The sequence below is a fragment of the Strix aluco genome, chromosome 5 (genome assembly GCF_031877795.1).
Source record: "Strix aluco isolate bStrAlu1 chromosome 5, bStrAlu1.hap1, whole genome shotgun sequence".
Lineage (NCBI taxonomy): Eukaryota > Metazoa > Chordata > Aves > Strigiformes > Strigidae > Strix > Strix aluco.
This window is the reverse complement of record NC_133935.1, coordinates 56,507,772-56,533,249: the sequence shown is the minus strand read 5'-3', so window position 1 is coordinate 56,533,249 and position 25,478 is coordinate 56,507,772. Positions and strand designations below refer to the sequence as shown.

General features: G+C 38.5%; 1 protein-coding gene across 1 annotated transcript in view; it reads left to right on the top strand.

The window, feature by feature from the left end:
- The window catches only part of CNTN1 (contactin 1), a 262,071-nt gene that overhangs the window by 54,116 nt on the left and 182,477 nt on the right, over positions 1-25,478 (top strand). The window lies entirely within an intron of this gene.

Sequence of the window (25,478 nt, the reverse complement as noted above, 5' to 3'; positions counted from 1 at the left end):
GCTTATTTTATTCCTCCTTTTTGCCTCATATAGATAAATTATACTGATATAATAATTCCAAAATCTACAGTAACACACCTATCAATGACAGTTACTGCATAAGCATTAAAGATAGTCACTTTGTTTATTGCTAATAGTAAACATTCAGGGCATGAGTGACTGCCTTTTTTAGTTCACCTTTTTGTTAAAACAGAGAAACGTTATTTTCATCTCTAGCATTTGCTGGCTGATCACTGTGTTCCATGTCAGAGAGAGGCTTGAATAATCTCTTTGAAGGCAGTATTGAGGCAGAGAATTAGCATTCTCTCCAGCTGGACTCCACTGCACACAGGTTGGTTTCTCATTTGTCATGGCAGTGTTTTCATTAGGTCAGCTGAAAAACTGCCCTTCTCTCCTTCAGAATGCAAAATGAGCAGGGACTAGAGGGCAATGAAATTGTAGAAATAAATATTAGATAATGTGTCAATTAACCATGAAAGCATTGACATTTAATCTTATACGAGTTTTAATAATTTGCATGTGCATACATGAAAACATTTCAGACACGAGCTTTCTTATGTTTAAATGAGGACAAGTGTGTGGCTCACCAGGTTGAAATAGGAGTGCTCTCACTGGACCAAATGTAAGCTTTACTTCTAAACATGTGGAATCAAAATGTGGATGTTGGAGTTCAGAGATTCTAAATATGATTTTGCAAATGTACCTACCAATGGACATGCTCCCTGTTATTTTGTAAATTGTATGCTGTAGCTATTTTTTCTTTGTGTCTTCCAAGCCTAGACTTCTTACCTTTGAGATTTTTATTACAGTTTATCAAAGTTTCTTCAGTTTTGAAAGAACGTCTTAAGAGGTGTTTCCCACTAAAATAGTAGAACTGCTGGTCCCAAATACTGTATCAGTATCTCTAAGTGATTTGAGAGTTGAGATGTGTATTATGTAAGATGCCTACGCTTTGAACAGTTACTGCTCTTCAACTCTTTAGAAGTGCAGGAAAGTACGGTATGTATGTGCATGTGTGCATGTGTATATATATATATACATGCATATATGTTTCTCCTTTGGAGATGTGTCTTTTAACCTAGCTTCTTGAAGCCAAAGGGGAATAGTTAGCCAAAGGGGAATAGTTAGGGGAATAGTCCTGTATAGTTAACAGTTAAAATTCCCTTTGGATGGTAGGCAAAACCACAGATGTTTTTTGTTGGATTTACAGTTTACCTTCTTTTTGTGAACTGTAGAAAATAAGGATGAGTTCTCTATACGCAGTGAGATTAGACAGCAAACTAGATGAGGAAATAAGAAGATTTATCACTTCTCTTGATTCTCCCCATCCTTCCAAAGTTGCTAGAGACGTGTTCAGATTTGGAAACAGGGAGGTTGCACAGAAATTTTGATAGGATTATACAGAAAAGTAAATATTAAAGCTGTAGTATTTCCTGGCACAACAGTAGTTTAAACTTTCATTGCATGTTTTATATAAAACAGCAATACTGCAATTCTGGTGTTTTTAAAATAAAAGTAAATATGGAGAAGGTTGCAAAAATGTGTCCTTCTGAATATGAAACGAGTATTATCCTTACTTAGCCAATCTACACTTAAAAAGTTCAGTTAGAATATCTTGTTTCATTAATTTTGTTGGAGTGTTTTGGTTTGAAAACAAATATGGTACATGCAGAAAAAAGTACACAGAAGCATAATAAGAATGACAGATGACTAAGGAAGATCAAATAAAATAAGAAATTTACAGTGTGTTTAAATTTGTTTGGAAATACTTCTTTTGCAATTTATTTGTCTCACTATCAAACTGTTACTTCCAGTGCTTCCTGAGTTGTTATTTTAAGTAAAACAATTACTTGCTAGAAATTCAATAAAATAATATTTTTTCCATTAGCATTAGGGAAAAAAAACTCATTCTTGGTCTAGCCTGTGCCTTGGACCTGTTCAAACAAAATCAGACCTCTACCACATGCTGGATTTTAATAGGATAAATACTTCAGACTTCTAAATTACGTAAATAGTGCAGGCAGTTGTCAGCCTTGGAAACAACTCTGCCATGCAGCTGGTGGATATGAAGAAGTTGTTTATTTTGGGTGATACAATTCCTGTAATGGAGAAAAATTACTGTTTTGCTGTCCTATTTTTATGTTGCTGATCAATTCTCTTTGCATAGTAAAAATATGATTCAGTTTCAGATTTACTGTAGGTTTTGATCAGTCTCTTCAAAGACCAACAGGAAAAGCTCTCTGACATTACTATTTCATTCTTGGGAGTCAGCTACATGGTTTAATATTTCTACCTTGTATTTAGCCAGTTTTGGGCTGGGATCATAACAAAGAGATGCCCAAAAAATGTAAGATTCAGTGTTTTGAGACTGAAAGTACACCTGGCTATGCAGCACTTGGCCTTCATTGCCAACTAGTTCTGCTCCAGTTGGGACAGCAGCACTGGATATTGGGACCAGGAGTTCCTTTGCCATGGAAAACTTCACAAGACTTTGTGTTCTTTCCTTCCTCGTAAGAGAAACGTCACTGACAGAGATAATCCAATTACATTTAAGAAAAAGCTGCCTTAGATTAAAATCTGCTGTTCTGATGTTGCTCTGGAGTGAAACTCAACCATGCTCTGCTGTCCTTGGTAAGGCTTTATGTGTTCTTACATCTAAGTGTTTGCCTTATCTATGCCATCTGAGGAAGTAGTCCATCTGCTGTGTACAAATATGTGAAGAATTCCTAATTTTACAATAATAAAATATGTCTGATCCTGTGTTTTAAATATGTTGTTTATAAGATACCAGAGTCTTTGCATTTAAGAACAGTCTGTTCTAAAGCCTGCTGGCTTCCCCAAGTAATTTCTCAGGAGACAAGTGCTGTGTCCAGCTGTGGGGGAAGCAGACTCCAGGGCCTGCAATCAGCTCCTGTGTTTGACTATCTGCTAAGTAAAACCTGGTAATTCTGGCATTGGTTGAATACCATTCAGTTCTTTATCACTGAAGAAATTACTAGACCAGCAGTTACGTACTGAATAAAAGGCTTTTTCTATCTAGAAAAAGAAAAATTGCTGGTCATTGTATCTTTTCATCATAATTTACCATTTATACTTCCCTGAGGTCTCCAGAGGACAGGTAATTTTAAAGACCTTTTGGACCACAGTAAAACAGAAGAGTATTTTTTTTTTTTTTTGAGCCAACTAAGTCATTGGGCTTTATGCTTACAGGTGTTGTCAAAGAGCATGTTTGGCTGCAAGTCATGTTCCAGACTGTGGCTTTTGTGAATGCTAAGACTAGTAAACAATCAAATACTCCAGCCACATAGAGAAGATTTAAACAGGACTGAAAAGAAGGTCTGAGACATGAATTCCCAAAGAGTTTAAGGAATGCTTCAGCTAAGGTTCACTAGATTTTCTTTTGGCAGGCAATAACCAAATATCACTTTTAAAGTCTCATATGAAAAAGAAAAAATACATTAGAAAAACAGAAGTAGCTTTGATTTTATACAGTTGTGTGTGTGAATATATGTATTTTTATGTTTAGCATGCTTAGGGATGGCTGATCATGCAGTTTGGTAGGGGGTTTCTTTCCTTTTGAAAACGTAGCCTTCAGTGTGTTATGTAGACTGTAGAAATACCGTGAATGCTGCATAAAATTCAAATCTTGCAGCACTACATTACAAGGTTCATACAGCTGAACAGTGCTGGGCTGCTATATATAATGACTTTTTTTTTCTTCTCATTTTTCTTCTTATATTTCTCATGTTGTTCTGGTTTGATATGTTAAACCATGAGAGGTAGCAGGGTGTTGTTTGTATTTGTAGGCTGCATCGTCCAAGTATTTCTTGCTTATTTTGAATCCTTCAGCATGTGTGTGTTAGCCTTCTTCAAGGACCTGACATCTAATTGCTTTCCAAGGAATAGGATGGTTTACAGAAATGCACACCAACATGTTCGTGTGGGGTTTTTTTGGTTTCTCATGCTTCTGACCCCTTTCTTCAGTGCACTCAGGAGGAAGGATGAAATACCAAATATAAGCCAAACTCTCTATATGGAAAATACAGCCTGTCATGAAGTGAGAGAGAAATTGTCCATTTAAAGGCATAACTGGAATAAATGGTGTTCTGAAAACCATGACATTGTATGGTATTTTACATGAACTGTTTTTTCTAAAATGCAATAGAAATTTACAAAACCAAAGCAAGTGATAGACTATACTAAATAATAAAAACTTTATAGCAATGTCATATGAGAAGGTAGGAAAATGGAAGCAGTTGCAATCCTGAAAGGTCTGACTCAATATGAATAACCTTTCTCACTAAGAGGGATTCTTCACTTTAAAGCATGACATCATTTACATGTTTTTCCTGCTGGTTTATATAGTTTTCTTTTTTTATTATCAAGAATATTTTAATATCATTCTTGTAATACAACTGGTGTGCCTTAGGGCATTGCTAGTCACTGTGTGACAGAAGTGTCATTGTGAGAATTATCTGGTGAGGAGGGCAGTAGTCTGTGAATACCCACCTGCACCACAGTCTCGGTTTGTAACTTCAGGCCTTTTAGTTTAGTTTAGATCCTATGTGTAAATATATCACTTCCTGTGTATATAAATGAGGATAATAATTGTTTAAGACACATAATAGACTAGGTATGTGTTGATTATTCCTTACTTGAAGACAAAGTTACACAAGAGTTTGAAGACAAACTATACAACAGTGATTGTATAGTATGTTGTATACTTATAATCTGTGTATGCTGAGTATATGGCCATCATGATGAGGGTGAAAACTACTGTTTAGACCTTATAACTGTCATCTGCAATAGAACACCATGAGATACTTATATACAGCTACACTGTCCAAGTAAATCAACCCTTTTGAGAAACTACATAGGTTACCTTGACACAGTGCCATGGCAAGCCAGATACACCAAGTGTGCAATTCGAAATATTGTATCTATGTATTCTTCACTGAGATAGGCACTCACAGAGCTGTAGTAGCCTGTGGAGAGCTAGCAGGACTGGCTTGGACAATGTGCTGCATCCTGACATTTTCATTTACTCTTGAGGCACTGCTGGATCCTGGTTCATATATGAAAGAATGGTTGAGTTAAACTGCCTATATTAGGCAGTCCATTTAGCGTACATACCCAGTCTGGATGGCATGACCATGGGTTTCTGTTACAATATGATAAAGGAGCTTGGATACTGTGCTGTCTAAATCATTTATCAGTTATCTGAACTACATGTTGAGTAGACTCTGCTGTAGGCACCATGGCAAGAGATGTGAAAATGATGCCTGCCCTGCTGGTCTTATGGTACAACAGAGTGGTAGCAATGGAGGTGGAAGGGGCTGTGGTGTGGAGGCAGGGTGTGAGTTGGAAAATGTGATGCTGGATCTTCCTGTAGACTATACTGAGTGTCCTAAGGAGATGACATACTCACATCATGAAAGTATAAGAAGAAAGGGAGAGAATTTTTGGGGAAGGGAATTAAACTCGACACTGGAGGACCAAGGAATCCAGAGAAAATGGTGCTTGTAGCAGAGAAGGAATAGTTGTTAAAGCAGTCTTAAATTATGCTGCCAACCTTTCTTTATCTGCTTATTTTTGTTCACTACAAAATTAATCCCATAAAGACCAACATTTTACTTGTCCTTAAAGCTTGCACTCTGTAGAATGAATTAAACCACAGATTTTTAAAGGGTGCACTAATGTCAATATGCACTTACTACTCCCCCTGATGACAGCCAGAATCACTCATTTCTAGAGATACATTTTTAATAAACATTTTTAATAATGGAGCCATGAGCAGCCTGTGGATTCCAGCAGGTTGTACAGGTCACTGTAGGTGAGAAACTCATGGTGTGAAGTGCAATAAGCTGATGATTCTTTCTTTTCTCCTTGCCTCTCCCAAACTTGCTGATGTGCTTTGAAAAAATGACAGCATGGTCCAGTGGATTTCATTTTTATGTGTGCGTTCATCTGCAGTGATAGCAAAGAGCCAAGCATCATTTTCACTGTGTAATTTCAAAGTATTTAATATCAATGGAGAAAAGGTAAATCTTCTCTTGCTCATATTTTTCTTCCTGTAGGCATTGGTGTAGTTGTACTGTAATAACACTGTCATACAGCTGCCAGAACCAGACCTGTGATTCAGCCTATTCATGTGCATAATGTGTATTTTGTCAGGGCTAGTTTGGGCAATGTTATCAAATGTCCTGCTATAAAAAAGCTTGTTGTTGTGGAAGCACAAGATAATGGTAGGAGTGCTGGAGAGGCACTTGGTACTCTAGAGAGCAATCAGAAATAGTTCAGGTGACAAAGAGTTTGGCCCCACACTGATGTGAAAGGGGAGTGGTGGAAGAAGGTGCTTAATCCCTCAAGTGTGATTCAGCATCACTGTGTCTATGTTTAGCATGATTTGGGACTCGGTGTCATGCATGTGTCTCTCTGTTACTAGAGCTGGCTGGCTTTCAATGCCTGCAAAAGTCAGTGTAATCCTTCCTCTGGGCAGGTACCTGCTCTGCCTCTCGCCAGTGTCCCGTACAGCTTCTGCTGCACTTCCCCGCAAAGCTGTGACTCCTAGTATCATGGGCCCTTCTTCCTCCCCACGTGCTAGAAAGGATTTAGAACTGTAGTATTTGCCCCAGGGTCTTTATAAGCCATTCTTGCCATGTTGTAAGTTTATTCATATTTGTTCATTTACTGCACACTCAAGTTGTTATTGAATTATTGAGCTTCTATGTAAACAAAAGTCTTTTAAGTGAGGGGAGATGTTATGCTGTCATCATCTGCTGCAAGCTGGGCTCTGTGATTTTTGCCAGAGTCCTGGGAGTATTTCAACTGGGGAAGGTTTGGAAAAGCAGTTGTTGAACCAGAAACTAAATGAAACTTTAGCATTTTTTCTCTACGTCACAAATACAGAAGAGTTTTCAACTCTTGTCTGTCAAAATTCAGAGATGGATAGTGCATTCTTATTTAGAATATCGGCAGTTCCTTTTAACAATTAATATTCTGCTATGCTGACTCTATTCTCGATACTATTTATTCCCAGCATTCATGGGGTTTTTTTGCAAGGTAATGTGTGGACTAAAATAGAAAGCTTTTCTTCAGCAATCTACAAACCGATGGAGCAGTCAAAGAAGATGTAGAGCAGTCATTCTTGTAGAAAATACTGAGGACAAATTACATTCTCAGTCTCTAGTGACAACTAAGCATCTTTTTCTTCTTTGTATTAAGAGACATTACAAGGTGACAGGAGACATTACTTACTGCTCCTTTAATAAAAATGCTGTCGAAAAGTACTGGTGAGCTTTCTCCTAGATTCTGCTTCCTCCACTTGGCATTCAGTGAAGCTGCATAAACCAGTTTATTTCAAAGGCCTGCACAGAGAAGCGAAACATACAGCCAAACATATCACAAAATGATATTAAAGTAAGTGAGGATCCATAGAGTAAGTAGAAGTTACAGTTACAGGTGATTTTTATTGACTTTATATTAGTGTTGTCTCTTCTTTTACCCAGGAAAGAAATAGGTTCTTATAGTATCTCTGGAAAATACTCAGGGAAAGTCCCATGGTTAGTAACTGAGAAAAATGGCATAAGTTTCTTGTCCTTCAGTTGGAAGATACATAGTAGAAGATTTTTCTTGCAAAGTAAATAGTAGCAGAAGTCAAAGGAAAAAAAAAAAATCACTGAAAGGGATGGTTTTCCAATATGTTTTTCAGGATGAAAAAAGAAAATACTGAAATATTTCTAACCAAGATTCATCTGTCTTATCTTCTGATTCTCTTTTCACTGAGAAAAAGTAGATTTTATTTTTTATTTAATTCAAATTCTAACATTCCAAATTAAAATTTGGAAAAAAAGCTGAAACAGTTCTGTTTGTCTCTATTTAAATGTGGGGAGGAGTTAAGATGCAGACTGTATGCATCTCTTGGATGGCCAAGAGATCGCAATTAAAAGGTGTGAAAAATAATTTCTGATGTATTGGGGAACTCCGTAAGAGCAATTTCTGTAAATTTCTATAAAACACAGGAGACTTTATACACATTTTTTTAAGGTTCAAATTGGCAGCTAGTTAAACACTCTACACTTAGAGCATCCAAGAAGACACTGCTGCAAAGCCTTATTTTATTCCTCAGTGTTTATGGCTGCTTTCAGATGTCTAGCTAGATCTGTCAAGAATGCAGTACAGTTCAACTCCCACCTACAGCTATGATCTCTGAAGGGGGATTTTCAAGACAGACTTTGGTATAAGCAGTGTTTGAGATGAGGAAAAAAAAAAAAAAGAAGATTTTTTGAGAGTAAAGTGACTTTAGAAAAGTCTTCAGATATTTTCCTTTATCAATTCCAAATCAGTCATGATGAGCATAACAAATTCCAATTTGGGACAGAAACTGGCTGCTCGCGGCTTGGATGGGCACATGCTTTGCTGGGTAAAAATCTGGCTGGATGTCCGGGCCCAAAGAGTTGTGGTGAATGGAGTTAAATCCAGCTGGTGGCCGGTCATGAGTGGTGTCCCCCAGGGCTCGGTTTTGGGGCCACTCCTGTTTAACATCTTTATTGATGATCTAGACAAGGGGATCGAGTGCACCCTCAGTAAGTTTGCAGATGACACCGAGTTGGGTGGCAGTGTTGATCTGCTCGAGGGTAGGGAGGCTCTGCAGAGAGATCTGGACAGGCTGGAGCCATGGACTAAGGCCAACCGGATGAGCTTCAATAAGGCCAAATGCCGGGTGCTGCACTTTGGGTACAACAACCCCCAGCAGAGCTACAGGCTTGGGGAGGAGTGGCTGGAGAGCTGTCAGTCAGAGAGGGACCTGGGGGTGTTGATTGACAGCCGGCTGAACAGGAGCCAGCAGTGTGCCCAGGTGGCCAAGAAGGCCAATGGCATCCTGGCTTGCATCAGAAACAGCGTGGCCAGCAGGGACAGGGAAGTGATCTTACCCCTGTACTCGGCACTGGTGAGGCCGCACCTCGATTACTGTGTTCAGTTTTGGGCCCCTCACTACAAAAAGGACATTGAATTACTCGAGCGTGTCCAGAGAAGGGCAACGAAGCTGGTGAAGGGTCTGGAGCACATGTCGTACGAGGAGCGGCTGAGGGAACTGGGGTTGTTCAGTCTGGAGAAGAGGAGGCTGAGGGGAGACCTCATCGCCCTCTACAGCTACCTGAAAGGAGGTTGCAGGGAGCTGGGGATGAGTCTCTTTAACCAAGTAACAAGCGACAGGACAAGAGGGAACGGCCTCAAGTTGCACCAGGGAAGGTTTAGACTGGATATTAGGAAGTATTTCTTTACAGAAACGGGTTGTTAGGTGTTGGAATGGGCTGCCCAGGGAGATGGTGGAGTCCCCATCCCTGGAGGTGTTTAAGAGTCAGGCTGACATAGCGCTGAGGGATATGGTGTAGTTGAGAACTGTCAATGTTAGGTTAATGGTTGGACTGGATGATCTTCAAGGTCTTTTCCAACCTTGATGATTCTGTGATTCTGTGACTTTTGGGTTAGAAAGCTGAAGAGGATGGCTTTAGCAATAGCAGCAGTGGCTAGCTTTGATGTGCTTGTGGTCACTTAGCACCTTAGGCAGTTGTTCAGGCCAAATAGTATGGCGTTGTAGACAACTGATTGTTTTCTAGAGGAGCAGAAAAGGAAATGTCCTTTGTAATGGAGACTGCTAATAGTTTTTAAGTGGATGGGCAGGCTGGAATGTAACTATCAAAAAGCAGCTGTGAGTATCAGGACTAATTAGCTGTGCTTCACCACTGACCCTGCTACACTAATAAGGCTAACTCTGGCAGAACCACTTAGATGTCTCTGTATAGTTCAGGGGAAGCACATGCTGATTTGTTGCTAGGATGCAAACCTTGACTTTTTAGGAAATCAGCATGTACATGGCCTGTTTCATTTCCAGATATTCCTTCTGTCTTTCCTTTTCCTAGGATTATTCAAAAGCAACAGTGCTTTTACAACTGTGTTTTATAGTTTTAGGCAGTAGGCTGCCTGAAATACCAGACCTTGTCTGCAACTTGAGCTCATCAGAGTATCAGAGCTAAAATATCTAACTTTAGAATATCAGTTTCCTATCCAGGTGTGGTGGTTTAGGCCCTGCCGGGGTCTCAGACCACGCGGCCACTGCCCCTCCCCCACAAAGGGAGTGAAATACAGGGCTGAGATAAGGAGAGGTTTAATACAACAATGCAACAGCAACAAAACAAGCAACAACAATAACAGTAACTGTAATAACAATGATCAGAGCAAGATATGTACCGATACAGCAGTGAGGAGAGCGATCGCAACAAAACACGCGTTCACCGATTCTCCCGTGCTCCCACGCTTGGGCGCCCGGACGTGACATCAGCATGGTATTGAATAACCTGGCTAGAGCTTCCCCCCGCAACTGCTGGGGAAACTTAACCCTATCCTAGCTAAACCAGGACACCAGGTAAAAGGCTGCTTAGTGGATTTCCTAATCTGAAAGCAAATCCATAATTATGAAATAGCTTTGGTTTTGAAAGATAAAACATCTTTTGGAATCAAAGCAATAATAGTGTTGATTATAGTATGACACAGAAGACCAGAAGTTTAGATTTTCCATCTTAAGGATGCCAAATCAGCAGAGCCAATCACAACAGGATTCTAACCTTAAAAGAATGAGAATTCATGAAATACTAATATTTTTCTTGGATGGCATTGCATATACAGAACAGACCTCCAGATTTTGTGATGTGTCAATTAAAACTGAACGTAGCATTTCAGTCTCTTACTGTATTTTTGCTGGTTCCCAGCTGTCCTAGAGTCTCACGTAGTTGAATAGACTTAACTGTGAAAAAAGTCTATTAAAAGCATTCCCAGTTTGAATATGCCTTACTTTTAGCAATGAATCTGTCACCATGTCCATCTGAATCACAGCAAGTTTTTTCTCCTCTTTGTTTTCTGCTAAATGTAGCTTTCTTGGCAATTATCTGATAATGTGAATTTCAGAAATGTAGTTTGCTTCTAGGGAACACTGTGGTCTAGTGAAATGAGTTTCATCTGGTCAGGGTTCTCTTAAAACCATACTGAATAGTCATGGGAGTTGGGGAGTTATTTCCCTCTCTAATTTTCCAAGCTTTGAAAAAGAAATAGCACAGCAGAAATTAGATTTGAGAAAAACATGGCCTGCTGTGTTTGATTGCAGATTTTCCTTAATAAAAAACCAAATAAAAAGTAGAAGAATGGGCAGATTGGACCACTCGGGCAAATGGAAACCAGCCTTTTTGGGGAGTTGACTAGCCTTCTCTGTAATCTTTGTTAATGAATTGAAATATAAACCCTTAAAAAGTATACTCAACCTCTTTTTTTCATCAAAAATACATAGTTACAGGAAGTAGGCCAGGAAAGAAAACAATAAAAAATTCTTAAACAACCACCCTAAAAATAAGTAAGCAAAGACACGTCAACAGTCTGTACAGATCTTACTGTGTTGGTCTTGTAGCAGGCACTTCCTTAATATTTTGTAAACATTGTTAACATTTTGATCTTGTAGACATTCTCATCCACATAAAATCCTCATCATCTTCATTAGTGATGTATCCCCCCCCCCCTCCCCCAATTGTTACATTTTTGTTACAGTAAATTAATTCTGTAGGGTACTGTGAAGTGTTTGATACAGTGAATGTGTAGCATACAGGATAAATTCCCTTCATAAAACCTTAATTTACTGACTGTCAAAAAGTTGTTACATCTCTAAATTCATTCTCCAGGTGGAGAAGTTATATTTTTGCAATGTGTTTGGTGCATGAGTTTGTAACTCATAGGCAAGTGCTGACTTGTTAAGGACAATGAAACAAAACATTGCAAAATTTGTACCATTTTGTTTTTTCATCACCTGATTTATTTTTGAGAATTACCATGTAAGCAAAAAAAGGTAAGAAATTAATTTCTAGCCTAGTAATGAGGGATCTGAAATAGAATGGAGAAGCCAGTTCTCACTTGTAGTAAAAATGATATCTTGGCTGTGGAGAAGATTTCTTCCAGTGTGTCAGTTGTGCAAAGGGGCTTCAGTGTGAATAATGTTTAGTAACACTTTAAACATTGAAGGAATTAACTTAATTTTGGGGAAATATAAGTATGTATTGAAGTCCATCAATCTTTAGAACATGGGGTATTCATCATTTTCTTTTCTAAGGCTGTTTTTGGCTTTTAGCCTACTATCTTGGGCAGTATAGACTGATTTCATAAGCTATCCACTTAGGCCAGGCCAGAGCTTGCAGGAGGCTTGAAAGTTTACCAGGCATGGTTCAGCCAGCTGTGAGGCACAACTCTGCCTTGACACAAACAGAAATGGAGTTTGACAGTGGTATAAAGGGAGATATGTTGTCTTTTGATGGTGTTAAAAGTGAAATGGTAAGTTTCCTTTAAAGTCATTGTGTCTTATGTAACGTTTGATTTTAAAGCTTAGCCTTAATATGTAACCATATGGCTGATGCATGTGTGCTCCTCAGAGGACAAAAGCAAATGGTAAATCAAATCTAGATGCTGCACATCATATAATTCATCAGCTTTGCAACAAAAACCAAACATAGGCTCCTTGCTTTCAAGGGACCATGCTGGGGAGGCCAAGGTTCAAAGCACCACGCTTGAGAGAGCAAGTTTCCTAAACAGTATACATCTGTTCTTGTAGTACTTTTGTGATATGGAAAGATGAATGACCTTCTCTGAGTTCATAAAATAAGGGGAAACCTAGGAGGACATGGTCACTGTTGACGTCAGAGGCTGGAAATACAAATAGTACAGGATGCTGTTTCCAGTCAGCTGCTTTGCATCTTCTGGATCAGAAAAAAAAAAAAGCCACAGGCTGAGTGGAAGCTTCCCACAGGCTGAGCCGTGATGTGCTGTGTGACATGACACAGATAGCTTAATGGAGCCCCTGTCTCACTGGGCTTTCTGTGGACTGACATAATATACATAATGTTAATCAGGAGGGCTCTCATAGTGTTTTCCTAACAATCCTAATCTCATTTTCCATGACATGGTACCATTTATGACATGGGCCCATTTAAATCCCTGAGAGATTATCTTGCTTTTCTTCCCTGTCAGTTGAGGTCATCCAAAATCCTAAAATTCCATGTTTTATTTAATTGGAGAAATCTGTTTATTATAGAAATGCAAAACAGATGATCAGAACTTCAGCACAGTTAGCCTCCGACATTTACAGTATTCCTATAGTTAAGTTAATAAGGATTACGTTGTCATCCTTCTCGCTCCCTTCCAGTTTGGGGAAATTGTAACAGCCATGAGCTCTGCAGAGAAAGAAAAGCTGCCTTCCATCTACCTTGGACTTTCCATTTCCATCTATACCCACTAAAATGTCACCTTCCTTTGAGATAGGCAGGTCTAAAGGTGATAGTGCTATCTAGTTTATTCTGCGGCACAGGTCAGCAGAGAATTATTCTGAATCTTATGTTTTTATTACAAAGCTAATCGTAAGTCCACATCTATATACCATAACATTAAGATACATATTTTGATGCCTTTACTGTATTGCTTCAGAAGGGAGATGACTCCCTGGTAGTGTAACACACCCTCTAATGGATCCAAGAATTTGGAGTACTGTGTAGGTGTGATCTGACTGCATGCCTAATACATAGATAGGTTTCTTACAACTTTTGGGTTTTAAGCCCAAGGGGGAGGCTTAATAGAAGAATGAGGAGATGGACTGTTAGGGATGCTGTGGTAAACAGAGTTAGAATTTTCTGGGTTTAGGATGCCAGTTTTGCCAAACCATGTGAAATGATACATACTGGTTTTACAGAGGACGCTTTAATTCACTAGGCACAAAGATAAAATCATTAAATCATTCAACATGGAATATGCGCTGGTATCTCAAAAATTGGGCAGTAAGGAAAGAAAGGAAGTGTTTATTATTTCTGACGTATTAGACTTAAAGGAAACATTCTTTGTTGTGTTTCTTTTTAACATCAAAAAATGCCTCTGTGGAAGGACGGTTTGATCAGGGTGCGTGTAATGGAACAGAAATGTTTTCAATTTTAATTCAGATTGAATCCAGCCCAAGTGATCAGTATCTTACCAGGATGAATATTTGACATTTAGAGATGGTATTTCATGTGACAGGAATTGATGATTTAGTTCAGTTCTCAGTGGACTAATTTTACATAAAATAATATTTTCACTAATTGATTCATTTCAAGGAAGTGAAAAAAACATGGTAAATAGGCCTTATTATCTCAAGAGAAGCTGATTTATCCTGGTTGTATATAAATGTGAGATTTACATTAGTAGCATGGCAATGAAAGTCCATGACGTGCTAAGGGTTTCATCAGTATCTAGTTTTCCAGACAAATATTTAATGAAAAAAATAATCCTGCATATTGTTTAGCCTGGTTTTAAGGAAATGAGACTTAGGCCACTGTACTGTGTGCTCACTGGTGTTTCTCTCGTTAACTTTTGAACCTGTTGTACAATTTCTAATTCAAACTTGATGGAGGGCTTGAATTTTCCAAAATGGCTGCAACTGGCCCCAGTATGGAAGAGGGTGGTTACCTGGTTTGCCAGGAGCACATACACCCGCAGACTACGCCTTGTCAAGATCTTAAGCAAGATATATAGCAGGTTATGGGAACAGCCTAAGAGGAGGATGATTTACAGAATGTGGAGATAAGTTGTAGGCGCCATGGGATGCTGTATGATCCTGCAGCACCAGGGAAGGAGCTGGACTTCTTACTGAGGCAGTGCAGGCAGGTGAAGTTGTAGGACACACATATGTAAGGCTGCTTCAGTTGTCTACTTGTGTAGCAACTTATGTTGCTCTACAGGAATTTAAAGAAATGCAAAGAAAAAAATTGCCATTTTACTATGCACATTTGAATTGTTAAGCAATGTGGAAACACAAGTCAGATATAAAAAAGGGTATTTACTTGCTAGTACAGCTAGAAGTATACATTTTTCCTGTCCTTTTTTTGCAGGTTCTTTTTCTTAATAAAGATGATAAATGTCTTAACAGTATTTCACAAATAAAAATGAAATGCCTTTAATGTATCATGCTTTTAGAGTTCTTTTCAGTGCAATGCACAATAAATAAAGACTAACACCCAAACACTTTCTTTTTTTTTTTAAAGTTATTTTATTGCAAACCATTTAAACAGTAGTACATTTACTCCTGAGGCTTGATACTTGTGGTAGTGGTATTTTGAATATCCCATCTGATTTTTTCAGAGAAACAAATTAGTACCTTGAGGATTGCAGAACTCTTGGTGATTTTTCTTTTCGTCTTTCCAGTTTGAGTTCTCAGACCAAATAAGTGATTTGTCATCCTGCTACCTGGCAGAAAGTTTAAGGCAATCCTACTCCATTTATATCCAAGTCATGATTAAAAATTGTTTGGTTGTTCCCAAGGAGCAGATATAATGTGCTTTCTCGTTTCATAAGTAGAGCTAAATCCGTATCTCTTCTTGGTTCTTGGGCATGCACTGAGTAGCTGAAAATCCTGTAATGAAGAATTGCATCGTTCATTTAATTGGTGTTCTGCATGATAGAAACAAGGGCAGATGCAACTCCTTGCTCTCCCCAGTAAATCCAGGCCTGTGGAACATACTTTGAAGTGGTGACAGTTTTATGTTCTCTAGAGTAGAAATGAATTACTCTTTCTAGACCAGATGAAATAGAGTTTAGAAGGTAATGCAGGCTGCCTCTGAAGCCCAGAAGTCAGCAATCAGAAAACTTAAATGATGTAGAACTCATAATTTTCTGCAATCTTTCTTTCTGTTGATTCCACTGATAATTAAATCTGAACCTTTTGGCAGTTCTCGGAACATTTTTATCAAATTCTACAGTGACAGATTGAAGGTCTCCATGTCCAGAGGAGAACAGGGTTTTTATCATAACTCTGCCTGAGCGGGTTGAATATGCTTTGCTAACATTATTCTCGATGGTAAAAGATGCTTTCTTTCTTTTACTAACAGAAATATTTTACAGTTCTTTGACAAACCTAAACTTGGAGGCCCTTGATAAATCGTTTGATCTTGGTCCACTTCAACAAATGTTTTTGATTTGATGCTTTTTATTCTGGCAAATGCTTCTACTGCAGCCATTTTTTCAAACTGTCAAATTATCTTTCTGAGCAAATGTAGTAGCGCTACAATACATGAGAATGAGGGAGTCAGTAAACATTTGATTTTTTCACTTCTTGACATGTTTTGTCTGAAATAGGGAAGCACTTTCATATCTAGCCTTAAGTGAGCCAGCAATTGCTCTGGTCAATGGTGAAGAACATCCTTTGTAAAGAATACTGGAAATACCACCCTGAGCTGCAATACTGGTACCTCACTGAAATACCACTGAATTCTTTACTGATGTACACGTATAATAGTTCACACAAGTCTGAGTCATTTCGGGTCGCGACCAAACCCGGATACAGCTAGAACAGGGACACCCCACAAAATCTGCTGCATCTCATGCACAAAGTGTAATGTATAGGCAAAATCTATGCAGTGTCTAAATATGCTGCCTGGATCACTGAAATCCAGTAACTAATGATCTCATTTTGTCCTTCAGTGAACAGACAGTTTAAAGATGCATGTCAGTAAAGTCAGAGCTTGAAAAAAATCACAGTAATGAATGGCACAGAGGGAACTTCTGGATGTTGAGTGTAGAATAAAATTTCCTAATTCAAAATATTGGTTGCCATTTAAATATCCTCCTCTTTCTAAAGAAGCTTATTTAATTGCCCAACTGTTAATAATGGTACGTGGGTCATGAGGGTATTTATGAAATAGATGCTTTTCTTGGTTTCCTGATGTTTGATCACTATTAAAGTAATGTAGAAATGATGGGGCTTGCAGTTTAGAGTGCTGCTAACCTGTTCCCTGCTGAGACATTTGCCAGAATGTGACATCTCACACACACAAGCAGTTACAAAGAGACTTCCAATGTTTTCTAGTGCTATAGCGTGTGGTAGGATGGTGACTTACATTGGTAAAGTTTATGTTATCACATGCTTTCTGGAACAACACTAGTAAAACCAGTTTGAAGATTGTCTAGAACAATCTTCTGTGATTTAATCAAAAAGAAGAAACTTTTTCTTTGTGTCTTTGTCAAATAGCAAGTATCTTTGTTTTTCCTTTTTTTATATTTGTAGCAACAGGAATTCATACTTATTCTTAGCTTGCCACAGGCAGATTTTTCTGTCCTTGCCAGAATAAATTTCCCTCTTACATAAAGAATGGTTTATGAAGGAGGTTTTGAACAGAATTTCATACTCTCCGCTGGGTAACATTGTTGCTTGATAGTGGTAAGTTAGAGATTTCCTAATACATGGAGAGGATCTCCTGCTGTATTTTTTGGACTAGACAGTATAATGTTCAAATGCAATTGTGTGTATTATTTTAATAATGATAACATTTTAATATATTGGAAATCCTCTTAGCAACACTACAGCTAAATTAGTGGTAGAACAATGATATAAAATGAATGACTTGCTACTGGAAGTGAAGGCGTTATCTATGTGCTATTCGTATAAGCTCAGTTTCTGATGAAAGGCTGAATAAGACCCCAGTCCTGCAGGGTTACTTGCGTGAATAGAGTAAATCTTTTCAGGATAAGAGCCTTTGTAATTTCTAGGGCAGGAGCCGTATCTGTCTGTCTGCTTTGTGATGCACTTCCGGTATGAATACGTAACTATTAATACTCAATTTTAATTCCTGCGAAAGCAGTGACTCCAGCTCCAGCCATGAGTTACATCCAGAATAAATGGTGAGCAAGCATTGCAGAGGCTCTCAGCACACTGATAGCATTCTTATTTGCCCTATGAAGTTGCCTTGTTTACAGCCTGCATTCACAATGGACTCGCCTGTAGAAAGGCAAGAGCTTGGATCTCCAGTGCTCACAGATCTAGTTCTCCCTGTTTGCAGACCTCAATATCTAATGAAACAGCCTGCAGCTAGTAGAAGATGGTATGTTGATGTGATTAACCAAAGCAATTTTAAAAATTGCTTAACCTGGTAACTCAGTGGTGGCAGCTGGAAGTGTATTTTCTTTCTGTCTGTTGCAGTAGCTCTGATCAATGTAGGGCTCTGGTGCTCAGCCTGGAGCTGCAGGTGTTGTGCTCCTGTTACAGGGAGAGAAGGAGCAGTGTGTGATGTGTGGAGCTAAGAGTTTATTTTTAGCCTAACTAAAGTCTTAACTTTTTAATCAAAATGCATCTCTTAGGTTAGTCCAGTTTTGTCCTTATAGTTAATAATACAGTTAAGACATGGACTTTCTAGCACCTGTTCCCTTCTCTGGTGTTACACTCACCCTTTCAGCATCCTCTGGGCCTGCAGACTGGTGGTGTCAATACTCCTCAAGGAGAACTGGAGGGGCAGACAAGTGAGGTTATGAGTCATTAGCACACTGGTGCTAGGATGAGTTTCATGCTAACAGTGGGGGTCCCTTACTGCCTTCTCATAAATCCACTTGGAGATATTTTTAGAAGTTTTCTAGCACAATTGGCTTACTTGCACTTCATTGATTCCCAGTTCCACATTATACTTGTTTTTCTGTTTGTTACTGCTCAAACTGTTTTTACCTGACCTACTCCTTTACACTGTGATTTGTATTTGCAGGCTGATGCCTCTGGTATTTTCCTGTGCCTATGCTGCACTATACTTTGGTTTTACTCTAGGGTTGTATATAGTTTTGTGATTTTTTTTCATGATCCTACAGTTAATAGTTTATGCAAAAGTTTGGGGTTTTTTTTTTCATAGTCCTTGGAAATGGGAGAGTAATGTGGCATGAAAGAGCTTTCTGAATAGTGAGCTTGCATCTGATCAACTGAAATTTTTTATACCAGTGCAGACTTGCTTTGAATGCACCCGTTTTTTAAATGAATCTAAGCCTGACTTCCAGCAATTGAACTTACTTAGGTTAACATCACAGCTTAAGGAAAGCTGGTGTGATGTGTACGATAGCCCCAGTCTGAAGGAGACTTGATGGTGAGGTTTTCTGCCCAGCAGGCATACTAAAATAATTTTTGTAGGACGGTTTGAACAAACTCCCATCTGCTCCATGCAGCTAAGACTGCAGAGACAGGCAAGGAAAATGAACCAGGACGAGTTTCAGGAGTCCCTCCTGGTGATGGCCTGTGTTTTACATTAGCTGACAGGGAGCCAGTACCCAGTCCTCTCTGTCATCTTAAGGATCCATCCAAACTAGGGTAAATAGATTCAGATCAAATGGGTGCTTTGAGAGTGACACAGGTTGTGTGGGGGAAGACGAGGTCATCACCCTCAGCTGTGTGTCTGCGTCACAAACCTTGGGTGGAAGAAATTAAACTTAGATCCGGGTTTTTCTTGTTGGTTTGTGATGCTGATGTGAAGCTCTTCCTAGAGTAAAGAGTGAAAGTGACCCCCTGGTTTCCAGGGTTGGAAAATAACAACTTAAATGTCACCTTAAATGTCATGTTTGTTCACTTTTACTGCTGATCATTTTAGCCAAAATATCCACTGTGCAGTTCTTGCTTCTTACGGATGGATACTATACATATATTAGCTGGAAAATGCTTACTGAGTCAACGAGTCTAGTCCCTTGCTCATGCAAATTTTCCCCAGTTAGATAATAAAGCATACATTAAAACTTCAGTGATCACCCTCTAAAAATGGCTTTGTTAAAATAAGCTCTCTGATGATTTACATGAGCAGTAGGTTTAATAAATCATATTTTGTGTGTCAGGTTATATTTTTATATTTGGTAAGTACATCTTTGCAGTATTTGCATGGCTTTTATTTTCTTTCTTTTTTGTTACTTTTGGATGCTGATTCTTAAAGTTTCTCTCTTTTATAGTAATTGCACAAAAATGTACAGTTGTACCCATTGAAAGAGGGTAAGCTGGGTCAGTATACTTCACCAAACAACTTAAATGTCCTTAAAGAAATACTTGTTTTGAAATTATGATTGATGAAATGGAAGTAACTTCAGTTTTCTCAGAATTGTATATACTAGTTGATGAACCAGTTTCTTTTTCTTGGTGCACATTTTTTTCTTCATAAAAATTTTGCATCTCTTGGACCTTCTGTCCATTTTTAGAGTAAAGAAACCCTGGTTGCACTGTGGCTATGTCAGCAAAAATTTGTGTGTCTGGGAATGACACGTTAGACGTAAATGTATGGCTTCTAGCATCTTCAAGATTTCTGATTTGAAATAATAGGGCCTCTAATCAAGCACATTAGCAGATTATGCCATAGCCTCTTAAACAACTATTAACTCTGAAGAACTAATTTTTGAAATTTTCAGGAGAAATCTTCTGAATTAAAGAAGTACTTCCTTTATATGTCTTTTTTTTAATTGATGATGATAGTCAGTTTACAAGCACACATTTATTGTAAATGAATGGGAAATTCAGTACGAGGGATTGCATAAGTTGGACTTGTGTGCATATTAAATAGGTTATCAAAATGCTATTTCAGACATTTAGAAGATCATGTGGGTATTTAAAAGTTGAAGATTTTCTAAGAAACAGAAGTTTCTAGAACTTCCTGGAAAAGCTGAATGATGTCTTTGGAAGCTGGCTTGGTTAGGTTTCCAGCTTTGCTGACCTCTCTGACTTGCCTGTTTTTCTGGAAGAGTCACCTCTTGCTTGTTACCTCCATACAAGAAATCCTGCCATCAGTGAAATCCTTTGCAGGCTGATTTCCTTTGGAAGGGTCAAGAGACTCTTTTCGCGTTCCTGTTTCTGTTGTTTCTCAGCAAATTCTGAAATTGCCCTTTAAGACACACCTCCATGGAGCAGTATTGCAAAAGGTTGTTTTGACTTTTTATGACAGGTGGGTGTATTACTGTTATAAATTCCCTAGCCTTCAGTAAAAAACCTCAATTCAGATAAAAAAAAAACCTAACATAAGATAAATTACTTGAAAAAAGACTGTGTTAGAAGAGGTAATTTGGGCAGCAGAGCAAGTCACTTAGGAGTTAGAAAGCATCTGTTGTGGTTGCCTGTGCAATGAGAATGAGTAGACAGAAATGTTGTTCTCCGGTGGGCTGGGGCTCTGCTCCTCTGCAGGAGCTGTGCCTCCTTCCCCTGGAAAGTTGGAGAAGCTCCCCCAGAGGGGGTTATGCTGGGGAAAGAGGAGAGAGGAGGTGTCCCAGTGCTTGGGGTGATGGTTTAGGCAAGGTGTGCCTCATTGGGTTGTTCCATCTCCTGCCCCAGCACTTCAGACTGCTGCCTGTTTGTCCCGCTTCTGGAGCTGGGGCTGAACCAGGAGAGTGCACTGATGGGTTTGCAGACTCTCAGTCTGATGGGGAAAACCTACTTTGGGTTTTTCAATGCTACCTCTGTAGCATTCCCAGAAAGGTCACAGACAGTAGGAATCTTTTCTTTTATATGAGGAAAGCATTTGCTAAAGCATCTTCCTGAAATCTGAATTTTAAAAAAAAAAAAGAGAGAAAAAAAAAAAAAAAGGAATAAGCTCTGAGCTTGCATTACAAATTGCTGATGTAAAATGCAATTAACGTCTAAACCATCCATTTAATTTATAATTATCCAACAATGTGAGATGAATTTATCTGTGCTTTTGACTGGTGTCTGTGGCAAGTATGATTTTTCAGGTATATCTTTGACATGACTACCCAAACTCTAATTTGAGGACAAAAAAGGAACATTTTTTCAATACTGCTCTGTTTTGGTTTTCAAGCCACAAAGTGGTATCTCTTATCTAGTGTTTGGTACCATTTTTGTGTTGGTTGTATCTCCTGTATTGTACTGGAGCTATATTCTTGCTGGCACTATGAAACTGTTCTTGCTTATTGTTTGTGTAGGTCAAGGAATACTTATTCTGGCTTCTGTTCTTTAGTAATGCCTAGACAGAACCAGAATTTGCTTTATCTTTTTTTGAAAGATATGGAAGAACTTTTATACATTTTTGAATACAGCTTCTCATTCACTGTAATTTTGAGCTTTTTGTTAGCTTAATTTTCTGTCATAAGTGGTAAGAGCAAGTTGAGCTTTCTAGCTATTGTGATCACAGACTACAGAAAGAGCTAAACTACATAATCTGTTTTGCAGTTCTCAAGTGGGGTTTTTTGGTGAAGGACTTGTGGGAAAGGCCATATGTGTCGGAACATGAAAATGGATACTTAAAAGGATTAGGTGGAAATTCAGAGGAAAGCTTTATAGAAAGGAGGCAAATTATCACTAACAGTTTTGACAAAAGCTACTAGAAAAATGTCAGAATTTCTTACCATTCTGAGTCAGAGCTTAAATCTGAATGCAGTTTATGCCTTTAGAAATGTTGGTACTAACGTCATTTTTTCAGTGTGACAAACTAGTGTATTGATTTTCAATTGAACCTTAATATCTCTAGATAGATAACAGCTTTGTATCGTTTAGGAGCTTGGAAAATCTAAGCTCCTTGACATGCACAAAAAGCATTGCATTTTGTGTTTATGCAGGATTGCATACTGTATTCTCATCCAGAAGCCATTCCTAAGTAGGTAATAGATATATAAGTATCTTTCTGATGTAAACAAATTAATGATCTTTCAGTCTGGTAAAGTTGTTACTTTCCCCGTGTTTCTTTTCCGTGGGTGATGTTTTGTATGACATACTCCTCTTAGTGTCCTCCGCAATGGATTCATATATATAACGAGTATTACAAAAAAGCTTTTCTCCGAAGTGGTGGTTAATTTATAATGACCCTTTTTTGCTATTGCTGTGCACAACCAGTGCCTGGTCCTGAACTGATGGGTCCTTTTAATTAGCAAAGACCGAAAGTGACGTTTTCAAGAGCTACTCCTGATGGCTTAGGCATTATTGAGTTAAGCAGTAATCTTTCTCCATCACAGCTCTCTCTCTTGCCTCACACTGTGATTGAGGCTGAAGAAGTGCATTTAGACCTGCAAAGATGATCTAAAATTCGGTGTGGTTTTCTATAAATTTTCATGTATGGAGATTCAAGCATATTACTTCATTATCTTTTACAGCCCACTGTGAATGGGAAAAATGTGATAAAATTAAAAAAAAATCTTTTGCCTGTCTTCATTATGTTATGAGCTGAAATAATCAAATCATATTTTCGTAACACCTGATGAATATTGTCTGTCTGTACTTGTAAAATGAAACAAACAGGTGGAAGTACCAGAGCTGACTCAGGGGCTCAATTTAGGTACCAATGGATACAAATAATGACACTTCCGGTGTCTTTGCTTAAATATGAAACAGGAGTATACTGTGAAGTTTCCCAGAGTCGTCTGTGGAAGACAACTTATTTTGTCAACAGGAGTGAACCCTGCTGGAGCATCTCCCTCCTGTGCCCATGGTAAGCAGGGAGGTTCTGAGCAGTGAGCTATCCGAGCAGCATGACCTGCCACTTAGGAGCAAGACAGGATACCCCCCGGGACGTCCCTGAACTCCAGGCCTGGGTATCTCCTGGGTGCATTCAAACTGGCAGTGCTCGTCTGGTTTGTTGAAAGGGTTTTTTTAATAGGTGTCAACAGATACTTTCTAGAGGGTAGAAGAGAGAAAAATACTCCACTTATAGGCCTGTCTCTCTTTTATTTGTGGGCTACAGGCCTACACAGCTCTTTCACTTTTAGACCTGTCTGAATCTGCATTTGGTTTTACTGGTGTGTTTGTCTCTCGTTTAAGTCATGTAGAGTACAAAAGAGCAAGAATCCTTCATCCTGTTTCCTGTGTTCTGTCCCTAAGCATCCAGTGCTCAGCATTGTCTGGGTCAGTATACCAAGCTACAAGACCCTTCCTCTCACCCTGTGTCTGTGTGTACGGTATTCTTCAGGAAATTAGTTTAAAAATTATGATGGTTCTACGCTAACTATATAAGCAAGAAAGATTTATATTCTGTTTTAAACTTGCAAGGTTAAACATATTTAATTTGCAGTTTTTCAGACTATTCTTGGGTATTTCATCTCTTCCCCTGATAACAGCACTGTTCTAGATACTCCATGTTTTGTTTTAAATTAAAACGACACAGTTCTATGCCCTGTACTTTTTCTGTAGTCCCCCTGCATTTCACACTTGGAAAATGCATTTCTTGTTCCCTAATGTCCATAGTCTGTCTTTGTATTTTAGCAACTGTCTCGGTTTGACAGGCTTTTCCATAATGCATTGATTACTAAAGGTAAAGTTAAAACTTCCAGAGGTGAAATACTCACAAATGATGGAATAGTAATATCCAGAGTTACCGATGAAAGGGAAGGAAGGTGTTAATAGCTACTGCAGTTTACCTCTAACCATGTCTTGCCCTGTTGAGGACAAAATTCATGTCTCTTAATTTCTTTGACCTTTTATTTTCTTCCTACATTGCACATCAGTTGTAAGATTCACTTGAAAGGAATGAATGTAAAGCTATTAACAACAAGTACAGCATTTGGTGTAACACAAATGGATCTTGGAAAATAATATATAGAAAGTTACAGAAAGACATTGTTGTACTGTTAGGGTATTTCACTGAATACGGTAGGGAATAGTTCACAAGCCTTTAGTTTAGAAAAATACGTAGTTAACTGAGGGAACTTTATTGAGAAGTTGACATTCTTTAAATGCTTTCCATTTCAGAAAATCATTCAGAACCTTGAGGTGTTTTTTTCTGTGGTCTAGTTTATTTTCCACCCCAGCTAATAAATTATGAAGCAAACATGTAAACCTTTAGATTGTGTTGAAAAAATTACAGAATATATTGCATTATCTTGATGATGTATTCAATAACTTGTTACTCTAAGAACTTCCTACTTGAGATAAATGTGTTGCTTGAAAACTGATTTTCAGAGTTGCTAAGACTTATGACCATGCAAATATGTACTCAGCAAGGGAGTGAATGGAGATTAAAATTTAGGCATGACAAAGTGAGTCCTTTTGTGTATGTGGTTCTGTGAGATTAGTTTGAATTAGTTTTGTCCACAGACTCTCAGGAGTAGTTTACAAGGAGGTGGAAATAATAGAAATGTTCTTTATAGATGGGGAATATTCTGATATTGTGTCCAGATCAGCAGCAGCAGAAGGGTTAAACCCCAATGTCTTAACATGTACACTTACTTTGTAAGAGGGAGAAGGAGTGAGGCTGGAAACACACAGTCATCATCTTTCTTTTCCTCTCAGCACAGTGAAAAGACTGTGACATTAAACTAAAGTGCCACAAGAAAGTTGTGTTTCATTACAGCGTGTGGAAAGAAGTTAAATAACACAACTTAATGAAGCCTTATGAGAAATTACTACATTTCCAGTCTTGTAAACTGTCATCAAATCACTGAAGGGTAGGTATATAAGAGCACAAGAGAAACAGAGTAGCGAGCACACCTTGACTAAGCTACCTACAGAGTGGTAGCTTCAAAGCCTGAGTGCTTGCATCTTTTATGTCACCTGTGCAATTGGACATTATATATCTAAAAAACTCCTTACCTCACATTCACATAAAATCATTGTCCATTTGGCAGTTAACACAACTTTAAAATCCTTTGTAGAACAGGGGTGAACTACAGTTACAAGAATACAGTCATGGGAGTGAAGTGGA